The sequence below is a fragment of the Rattus rattus genome, chromosome 8 (genome assembly GCF_011064425.1).
Source record: "Rattus rattus isolate New Zealand chromosome 8, Rrattus_CSIRO_v1, whole genome shotgun sequence".
Lineage (NCBI taxonomy): Eukaryota > Metazoa > Chordata > Mammalia > Rodentia > Muridae > Rattus > Rattus rattus.
Genome location: NC_046161.1, coordinates 39,763,249 through 39,774,431, shown reverse-complemented (window position 1 = coordinate 39,774,431; position 11,183 = coordinate 39,763,249).

Here is an 11,183-nt window from a genome sequence, read left to right as displayed (position 1 = left end):
TGATGGGGTCCATTAGTCTGTTTGCCCTTCTAGCTTTCAGCTTCTTTGATGGATTATTGAGATTAATATAAAGTGCACAGTGTTATTGGGATGATTGATGGGGGTGTCAGGAAAAGAGGGTGCTTAGGATTGGACCTGGCATACACTAAATGCTCAATAGATGTTAATGATATCATTATACTGCCTATCACCATCAAATTCATCAAACAGTGCAAGTGTGTTACTTCACCGTTTGCCCCACCTGTCACTCTCCCTAGTTCCTCCATCTTTCTTCTCAGTAAAATAGCCAGGTTAAAGGCGGGCATGGGGGGACTTGGGAGATGGAGACTCTGTGTGTTTAAGGCAAGGGTTTGTACATAGCAAGTTCTAGAGCAGCCAGAGCTACACAGTGAGAGCCTGTTGAAACAAGAAAAAGACAGGCTAGCTATTCCCCACTCCCGAAGGCAAGGTGACTGTCAAATGCAGTCAGGATGAGTGCCTCTTTCTAGTCACAAGTTTCAAAAGCCCAGACCTGTACAGACAGGCAAAACATTCACAGCATGGACAGGAAGTGAGAACAAGATCGGTCCCATGCCCATGTTAGAAAAGAATCCCAGCTTAGGAATGAATCAGGAGACAAAGGGAAAGCACTTCACAATTATGTCAGTGGGTCCCGGAGAGAGAATCCATGCTCTTTACCCAAAAACTGAGCCCCAAAGAGACAGAAGGATTCCCAGTCTGAATTGTGGGAACCCAAAACTAAGCAAAGTCCCAGACAGATGGCCAGAGCCCACATAAGAACAGCACTAGGGTAGGTAGTGTCACACACAGCCTTCGACGAGAGTTGCTACAGCTTGTCACAGTCTGGAACAACAAACAGTTTATCATCACCAAGAGAAGAAGAGAAGTCACAGAGCCCCTCAGGCCTGAAGAAGTCACACAGAAGGGCCCCAGGACACCACTGCAGCACCCTGTCTAGTTGGTTCTTAAACCTATCACTGTGAGCTGGTGACACCAGGGACTCTTTATTACTCCTCCCAGACCCCTTAACTCCCCTTGAACAAGAGGGAAGAGGGATTTCCAACACTACCAAAGAGTCTAACATCTGGATAATTAAGACTAAATCTAGACATTGGATTCTAGGAACAACAAAGTCACCTTTTTTTTTGGCACACATGCGTTTGTCAACTGAGATCTGTGCCTCCTACTGATAGCCCAATGGTAAAGATTAGAAATGTTTGGGAAGGGATTAGCATCCTTACAGAAGAGTTTGGTGGAGTGGACTTGTTATCTTTGACACTTCTGTGACTGTGTAAGAGCATAGCATTCACTGCTCACCCTCTTGAAGCCGAGAATGGCCCTTATCAGACACCAAACTTGCTGGCACCTTATCTTGAAAATCCAGCCTTAAAAACCATAAGCAATGAACTCCAACGCCTTACAAATTATCCAGCATCAGAAACCAAAGGTCTACATCAGACAGAGAAACACTGAGTCGCATTGACCTAAAAGTTGCCTCTGTGGGGACCAGTACAGGTTGGGAGAACTGTGAACAGCTTTGTGCTGGCCCAGGAAGCTCCCAGTCAGTCCACACATATTTGATGACATCTTTTCCTTGTAGGTACATGTGTTACAGAAGTAAAAAGAGGAGACAGAAATCCTTGTCCTCATGGAGAACACACTCCGTGGAAGGAGATGACCAACGAGCTTAAAGAAAGAAAGAAATTTAAATGATATATATGACAGTGGCGCAGCCCAGGGACAACACATAGGGCAAAAGAAGAGCTGAGAAGTCCCAAGGGGCTAGAGAGTGGAGTTTAAATAGAGAATGGAGCCTCGGGATGAAAGGCTGATGAGGAGACATCCAAAGGATGTGAGAGGAAGACATCAAAAGCAAAAATGTCCTCAACAGAGGAAGCAAGGAACTCCAAAAGGACCTTGGTATCCTGTGTGGTAAGGAGTGCAGAAACAGAGTGGGTGTCAGGAGCCATAGTGCTTTGGACACAGGAAGAGCTTGGCCTGTTCTCTGAGCAAGATAGTCAGCACAGGACTCTGAGCAGAGACATTCAACAATGAAAGACCAAAATGAAAAGCAAACTCCCTACATTTGAATAACCAGGACGCAACTACTTGGAACCTGGTCCCAGTGACTCACAGCTTCCTACAGAAAGGGCCAGTCTTAAGAAAGGCAACTTTCACTCCAAACTGAACCTCTTAACAGGCTAGTGTGATGTCCACCCACGAAAGCAGATATAGGCAGTTCACGGATGGCCAACGAGATAAGGCCAGATAATTGCCCTTCCACCCAGCTGTTAGGGAGGAAATCCTTGTCCCTCTCCTCAATATGCAATATGGTCCCTTCCTTGGGAACCCACACATATCTATGAGTATATTCCAATAAGTTCTCCCTAATTAATACACTGGGTAAATTATTTTTATCACTCATATGTCACCGGCCTTTCTAGACACCGTGTCACATGGTAGAAGGACATGATTGATGGAAAGCTGACCCCAGCTGTTGAAAAAAGCAGAAAGGGATGATGCTGAAAAAGGACAAACAGCTAGGACGTTTTAGCAAACACTCAGGCAAGAAGTGAACATGAGAAGAAACACAGACAAGGAGCCAAGGCCAACACAAAAGCAAGGTCGCTATTCTAGATTCCTTTCTGTTGCTATGATAAAATAGTCTGACCAGAAGCAATTTAGGTGAAGAAAGGTATTTGACTTATGCTTCCAGGTCACAATTTAACATGAGGGAAGTTAGGGCAGACACCATGGAGGAATGCTGTTTATTGGTTCATTCACCAGATTCTGCTTAACTTTCTTATACATCTGAGGCCTAGGGCATGTTTCTGCCCATAGTGGGTATGGTCCACCCACAGCAGCCACCAATCAAGACAATCTTATTGTTATGGCCTCAAGCCAATCTGATCTGGGAAAGCCCCCAACTGAATCTCCCACAGATGACTCTGAGCTATATTGGGTTGATACCTGAAACTAACTAGCAGAGTCATCCATGAAAGACAGGACAGAGATCCCAGAAGCTAGTCGATAACTAAGAGGGGGGTGACCAAGAGTGAAGGGAAGGGCTTGCCTTCACATGTTAGTAGCACTAGCAGTGAATGTGGAAGCTGGGATTTTGAGGGGATTTATCAAAGCAAAGTGGCCAGAAGTAGAAAATACCAAAAGGAAAGCACTAATAGGGAAGTCGTTGACCTGAGATCCAGAGGTGAGGAGGGAAGGAAGTTCCATCTCTGTTCCTCCTTTGGGCCTGCTGAGATTGCTAGCAGAAACACTCGTTACTCTTTCTTCTCAGTTTTTCCAGAATGTTTCTTTAGTGAATATTCCTTACTTAGCCTCCCTTTTAGACCCTTAAATTTCTATTGTAAAATATCCCTGCTATACAGAAGAGCATGGTAGTAACAATGTTTCTCTTCTAACCTCCAAAGATTCTAAAATTGTGCCATCCTTGCTTATTAAAGACCGCAAGCAAAGGCCATAACTAGTCAATGAGCCGAGAACAAGCAACTCTGAGTGCTCAGCCCTCAGTGGCAAACATTGGCTGAAGGGGAGGTGGGAGGCGGGCATATAAGGCTAGGGACCGGAGCTGTGGAATGCCGTCATCTGGATGTGAAATGACTGTTGTTCTCATAAACCCACAGCAGTTGTGGTCGCCTGCACACAACCAGGGCAGCCAAGGTTCCAGTATGGAGTGGGGAGGAGCTCACCGGGTCCTACCCCTAACTGATAAGCAATTGACAGTTGATAGTCGTCAGAAGGAACAGTTGTTCCTCTTTGGGGATGTGGGTACTGCTAGGTTATCCCTGCTCCAGGGGATGGCCCACATATGGGAATGTACTTATGGGTAGCACAAGCTGGACTTAGTGGATTATTAAAAGAGAAAAAAGCAGCATGAGGTTGAGAGGTAGATACAATGGGAGAATACCAGGGAGAGTTGGGGGGAAATAAGGAATCGACATATCAAACTTTATTCTATACATGTATGAAATTCTCAAAGAATAATTTATTCTTAGATCTAACTTGTAGAATAGTCCTTGGTTTTCCCTCTAAGTAACCCCTCGCCCAAATTTGGTGTTTATCTCTCCTGTGCAGATTTTTAAGGCTGTCTCTTCATAGTTTTGATATTAATTGTGTAAAAACAACATTGTGGCCATTTCCCCTCTAGCCATTATGGACTACTGAGGACCAGATTCCCTTTCCGTCTTCAATGACTAGAAGTCCAAATAAAGTATATAATGGGAGAGACACTCTGTGTGGTTCCTGGGAGAAGAGTGTGAAATGACGAGGGCCAGTCTGTGTCTAGTGTGGGACACTGCCTGACCAGCTGCCCCACACTCCTGCCACCATTCCCACCCCCAGCCATGACGGACCCAAACCGTGAGCCCAAACGAGCCCTCCCTCCTTACACGGCCAACAGAAAGCAGCAGACCTAACACTGTTTTCTCTGCAGAAGCAGTACAGTGGTCAGGGAAGACGGTGGTTGGGGAGAGCTTAGACCCCACTTCCAAACTTCCCGAAGGCGCCACAGCTCTACAGCAGATGCACATATTACTTTAACGACAGAAAAAAAAAATGAAGGGTTTTCCAGAAAGTAGAATTAAATTCCACTTTAATTTTTTTATTAATTAATTTATTTAAAGACATGCGGGTGCTTTCACCTGCCAAACCATTTCAGCAACCTTAATTGAGTTTCGCATTTAAAATTCTATCTAGTCTTTGAGGTAGCTGTGTCAGGACCAGGAACTTGAGACAGTCTTTGTTAATTCTGATGTGTTTGTTTTTATTTTTTTATCCAAACCTCAGCTTGTGGCCTGGAGCCTGTGGCCTATGGGAGATCTGTCTGTTCCTTTCTGTCTCTCTGTCTCTCTGTCTCTCTCTATCTTGCTGTCTCTCTGTCTCTATCTTGCTGTCTCTCTCTGTCTCTGTCTCTCTCTCCTCTCTCCCTCTCCTTCTCCCCCTCTCTCCCTTCTCCCCATCTCTCTCCCTCCCCCTTCTCCCCCCCTCCCCCCTCCTCCCTCTCTTCTCTTTTCCCCATCTCCCTCTCCCCTCTCCCCATCTCTCTCCCTCCCTCTCCCCCCCTCCCCATCTCTCTCCCCCCTCCCTCTCCCCCTCTCCCTCCTCCCCTCTCCCCATCTCTCTCCCTCCCTCTCCCTCCCCCCCCCCCATCTCTCTCCCTTCTCCCCTCCCCCTCCCCTCTCCCCTCTCCTCCTCTCTCCCCTTCTCCCCATCTCTATCCTCCTCCCCTTTCCCTCTCCCCTCCCCTCTCCCCCTCTCTCTCTCTCTCCTCCCCCTCCCTCTCTCCCTCTCCCTCCCTCCCCTCCCCCCAGTCCAGTGTGGCGACCAGAACACAGTGTTGAGCGTTGTTGCTGAGACGCAGTTCACCCCACACCGTTATTTGCTGTTGCTGTTTGAGTCAGGGCCTCTCACTGGCCTGAGGCACCCTCCACAGTCCAGGCCGGCTGCCCCACAAAACTTGAGCCTCCATCTGTTTTCACCCACCGCCACGCCCAGCCCTGGGTTCACAAGCACCCAGCTCCCAGCTCCCAGCCCCACCTATTTGACATAGGCCTTAAAGATGGAGCTTGGGTCTTTACCGTTGCAAGATAAAATTTTGTGAAATGAACCACCTGCCCCGTCCCTGCAGTGATTTTTTTTTCTTTCTTTTTTTCGGAGCTGGGGACCGAACCCAGGGCCTTGCGCTCGCTAGGCAAGGGCTCTACCGCTGAGCTAAATCCCCAACCCCTGCAGTGATTATTTTTGATGGTCTCCATCTCAGTCTTTATTTCCCGTCTTACAACTGCCACGTAGGTTAGAACCAGCTCGGGGTTAACAACGTCAAGCAAATGTAAGTGGGAAATGGAGGCTTTCTATAACCTGTAACCGAGTTAGGAGTTACTCACCACAGACATGACAAGTGGGAGGGAGTCGGCCACCTTAGGACAGCAAAGGCCCAAAGACAGAACACTCAGTGGACTCCCCTGCAATATGTGTCCACTGTGTGTTCAGCTAATGAACCAGATTGTGACTATGGCTAGAAATGAGGTTTTCCTCTGAAATTCAGAAGCCATTGCTCAGGAGACACCTGAGCTCTCAGCAGAGCCTGCGGATGCCTTAGCAACAACTCTTAGCAACAACCCTTAGCAATAACCCTTAGCAACAACCCTTAGCAACAACCCTGACTTCCTGCCTCCAGGGAACATTTGTCACGTGCCTAAGAGATCTGTATGGAGTTCTGAGTGTGCCAAGGTCTATGCCCACTCTGTACTGGGCACAGAGTGGTCAGGGCAAAGGACTCCTGACCTCATAAAACATGGTCCATAGGGGTCAGCCAACCACTCTGGGCACCATGTTTGTTCACCGAAGTACAGGGACCAGAGTCAGAACAGGGGGATGGAGCTAGTCTAAGAGGTGAGAAAGACGTCCTTGACTCTGACACATAGGCCACATAGAATAATGTGATTTTTTTAAGTGTCAAGAGACCTTTTAGATCCAGAAAACAGATGGACAAATTGCTCTCATTAGAGAATAAAAACCAATGGATTCATAAAAAATATCGATTGTCTAGTGTGTGAGGACGGAGCATACACCGGCGTCGGGGCACAGAGTAGGGCTGGATGTAGAGTGGGGCTGAGGTGTGTGGAATAGGGCTGGGCATGGATTAGGGCTGGGTGTGGAGTGGGGCACAAAGAGGAGACAATAAGAACACGATGAAGAGATTACCTCATCTGGCCCTGCCTGTGGTCTACATGAAGGAGTTCTACTTTGTGGGAAGCCGTTTAAGCAGCTACTGGAGCAAAGTCGTGACCAACATGCCCGTTCTAAAATTTGCTCTGCTGCTGTGTATAGAATAAATTCGAGCAGAAAAGAGTGAGGGGTTGAGTTAGAAGGAAAGAAGAAATGGTAAATTGACCTTGGGTAGTGATCTGTGCCACAGGATGCAAAGATCAAATGTCAAATGACTAGATATCTGGCAGATGGCTTCAGTGGGAAGACTCAACCTTAAGCCTTATAATCTAGGAAGCAGGATCAGCCCAATGAACTTACAGCTTAAGGAGGGAGAGAAGAGGAAAAGAAGAGGGGAAGTAAAGGAAAAAACCAAACCAAACACAGTTCAAAATCTAAGAGATAGAAGGGTGAAAGGAAGAGGGGAGGAGGGGAGAGGGGGAGGAAGAAGAGGAGGAAGAGTAGGAGGAAGAAGAGGAGGGGGAGGAGAAAGAGGGGGAGGAGAAAGAGAAGGAGGAAGAGGAAAAGGGAGAGATAAGACTCTGGCACAAAAACATGAAGACTTTTTGCTTTCAAAGAGAGATAAGACTTTTTTTTTAACAACTATTTAAGGCTTACAGGCAAACAGCAGATGAAAAACATCTGTTTTAGAAGATTTGTGAGGATTTTTCCATAATATTTTTATTGATTATTTGGAAATTTCACAGCATGAACCCTGAGCATATTCACTTCCCAATCCTCCCAGCTCAATCCCTACCACACCCTTAGGAGCCCCCAAAAAAAGAGGAGGAGGAAAAGGAGGTGGAGGAGGAGCAGGAGGAGAGGGAGGGGAAGGAGAGGAGGGGGATGGAAAGAGGAAGAGGGGGAGGAGGAAGAGGGGGAAAGAGGGGAGAAGGAGGAGGAAGAGGGGGGAGGGGGGTGGGGAGGAAAAGGAGGGGAAAGGGAGGAAGAGGAGGGAAAGAGGAAGAGGGGAAGGAGGAAGAGGGGAGAGGGGGAGGAGGAGGAAGAGGAGGAGGAGAGGGGAGGAGGAGGAAAAGAAGGAGGAGGAGAGGGAGGGGAGGTGAGGGGGGGGAGGGAGAGAAGGAGGAGGAAGAGGGACAGGGGGGGAGGAGGAGGAGGGGAAGAGGGGAAGGGGAGGGGGAGAAGAAGAAGAAGAAGAAGAAGAAGAAGAAGAAGAAGAAGAAGAAGAAGAAGAAGAAGAAGAAGAAGAAGAAGAAGAAGAAGAAGAAGAAGAAGAAGAAGAAGAATTTTAAGAGTTTTTACGAGTTCTCTTCCATGGCTTTCTGTCCAGGCTGTTACTGTGGAGTGTGGGAATTGGGTTGTCACAGAAGCCTTCTGTGTCTCTCTTCCTCAACCATGAGTCTGCAGTCATCAATAGCACTCCAAAGGTAGCTTCTTTGCTCTTTACAGTCAAAGGGAGCACTAATTGGATTTGTGACAATTTGGTTAAGAAAGACAAGAATCTTCCACTTCAGGCTCAGCTCAGCAAAGTAGAGACATCTCAGCTTACTACTCAGCCTAAAATGTAGAACTCACTATGTACTGACAGCTACAAGCTTCCCAGGAAGGACGCAGGAGCCTGGACCCAGGACCTCTGCAACATAACATGGAGAATGTTCTGTCTACCAAGAGGAGAAGACAGTCAATGCTGCGCCCAAAAGATGGGGAATCAGACTGAAAGAATGATCTAATGTTGGATTTAATAGAAAAAAAATTTTAGCAGCATAGTTGTTTCCAGAATGAAAGGACAAAAGATGTAAAGGGGGCTGTGGAGGACACCTGTCATCACAGCACTGCAGGAGAACTGTGGGGGTTGAGGCAGGAGGATGCCTTGTGTTTGGTAGTTTGAGGCTAGCCTCAGCTAAACACTCAGACCCTGTCTAAAGAATTAAAATTCTGTCTTGAAAATGGTAGAAATAAAAACCAATGCAGTCACTGAAGGATCTCAACAGTAGATCCAGACCAATAGAACAAGGAATAAGAAAGCTTGGAACGAGCTAGATGGCAGAAGGGACATGTGAGGCGAGCAGCCAGAGAAACTGAGGCACTACTATCAAGAGTAACAGTGGTGCTAGAACTGGGGGAAAGGCCAGAGGATGGGTAAAAATGCATAAAATTTATGAAACTTACTTTTAAAAACTGATAACATATACACCCAGAAATTCCAAATAAGAGATTTACAAATAGACAAATGCTGGCAAAACAATGCTAAAAATCAAACAAGAGGAACACACGAAAGCAGCAAGAAGAAGACACGTTGGGACTCATGGGCGAGCAGGACCCGTGTGACAGCTGCTGCTTCCGAGTGGAAACAGCAAAGATCAGAGATACGGTGCTCAAAGGAAAACCCAGCCGCCAAGAGCTGTCTTTCAATAATGAAGACAAAATAAAGACAAATTTTTCAAGGTTAAAAACTTACTGAATAGTATAGACATTAGTGGAAGGCTTTCTTCAGGCGGAGAGCAAATGATACTGCATGACCGTTGGAATACACACAAAGTCACTCCACATTATGCTCAGCTCTGCTTTCCATGCAGAAGGCCCTGAGTTCAAGCCTCAGTAGGACCAGGTGCTGGACTATTAATCTTAGACTCAGAGTGCAGCTCAGTGGGGGAGCACTTGTGTAGTATGTATGAGCACACACACACACACACACACACACACACACACACACACACACACACTATAAACACCAATAAAGATAATTCTATAATTTTGTATGGGTGTATATTTCTCAGATCTTCACAGGTATAAAACAAATGATGTATTATACAATGTTGGGGCTACAACAGATGGAGACGAATTTGTCCATAAATAGCACAAAGGAATTGGATGGCTGCAAAGTAGTGTAATGCCAACTATGATCACAGCTGGTAAGTAATCATAGCAATATTGTGTTAGACTTGTGACTTTAGCATATAGGGTAAGCAAACAGCACACAAATAAAGATAGAGGGGAGCAGTAATCAGTACAGTCAAGCTGATATAAACCCTAAACTAATTCTGATAAGCTAAAAGATGTGTGTGTGTGTGTGTGTGTGTGTGTGTGTGTGTGTGTGTGTGTGTGTGTTTCTAGCATGAGCCCTATGGGGAGGGAAACGATTTCTAGAAAGGATCTGGGGAGATGGCTCAGTGAGTAAAATACATGAGAATCTGAGTTTGAGCCCCCAGAACCCAAGCTAATAAATAAACAGAAGCTGGTAGTCATCTAAGAACCTATGGCTGGAGACTTCATAGGGGCTAGAGGAGAACCTACTACTATTTTGCTGGCACGCCAGCTATCAAACTGACTTCTAGACACTCAGATGTATACACATAGATTAGCCCAGCCCCCATCCCTCATCAGAGAAAGCTCGGTTTCACAATGGTCATCCATTACCATAGTGACTCACAGCTGGTCGGAGAACAGCACATGAGTAACCATGAAGCCGTCAGTCCTAAGGGGGACATCCCTAGCACATCCCCTTCCTGCCCGGCTCAGGAAGCATCCAGGCTGGGGAGGAGTGTGGTGAGAAGCGTCTTCCAGACAGGACAAAGCTACTGCACAGCTGTAGCCACCACACAACACTAGCACAAGATCTAACCAGGCCCAACCCCAGCCCAGACAGACGGAGGGAGGGCCGTGACGACCGGCCATCTGAGACTTTGGCAGGTGAAGTTTCCTAGGCTCAGGAGAGTTGGTTGTCTTCAGGGGAGGAGGTGGCACCTGGTATTGCGTGTGCTCCGGTGGGTGGCCCCACACGCGAGCACAGAAAGATGGTGTGGATACTATTCCGTAAGTTATCAAAAGAGGACATGAAGCTGGGGAGAGGTTTGGGGCGTGTATAAAATTCTACAAGATTAAATGTTTTAAAAGAGCTTTTAGAAGGTGGATGTGGTGGTATGTACACTGAGTGGCAAAGACAAGAAGGACCTGTGGGCTTGCTAGCCAGCTAGGCTGTCCAATCAGTGAACTCCAGGTTCATTGAGAGGGGGGAGAGAGAGAGATGGGGGGGAGAGGGAGAGGGAGAGGGAGAGGAGGAGGAGGAGAGGAAGAAGAGGGAGAAAAGAAGAAGAAAGTTCTTAAATCACCATTTCTAGATGGTCACAAGAAAAAGAACAAATTAATCTAGAGCAGTGGTCCTCAACCTTCCTGACACTGTGACCCTTTAATACAGTTCGTCATGCTGTGAACCTGCATAACCCAACCATAAAAGTAATTTTGTTCCTGCTTCATAACTAAAATTTTGCTACTCTTATGAATCATAGTGTATATCATACACTATGTATCCTGTATATCTGATATACAGGACATCTGATATGTGACCCCTGTAGAATCGGTGGTGGCCCAAACCCCTGGGTAGCCCAGGGATGCTCCCTCAGCAACTACATGCCTCCTCTGTCCACCTAGCCACTTCCGTACCTGCTGTACCTGCGGTGTCTCCATTTCCACCTCTCAGCCAGGTACACTACTCCATTCCA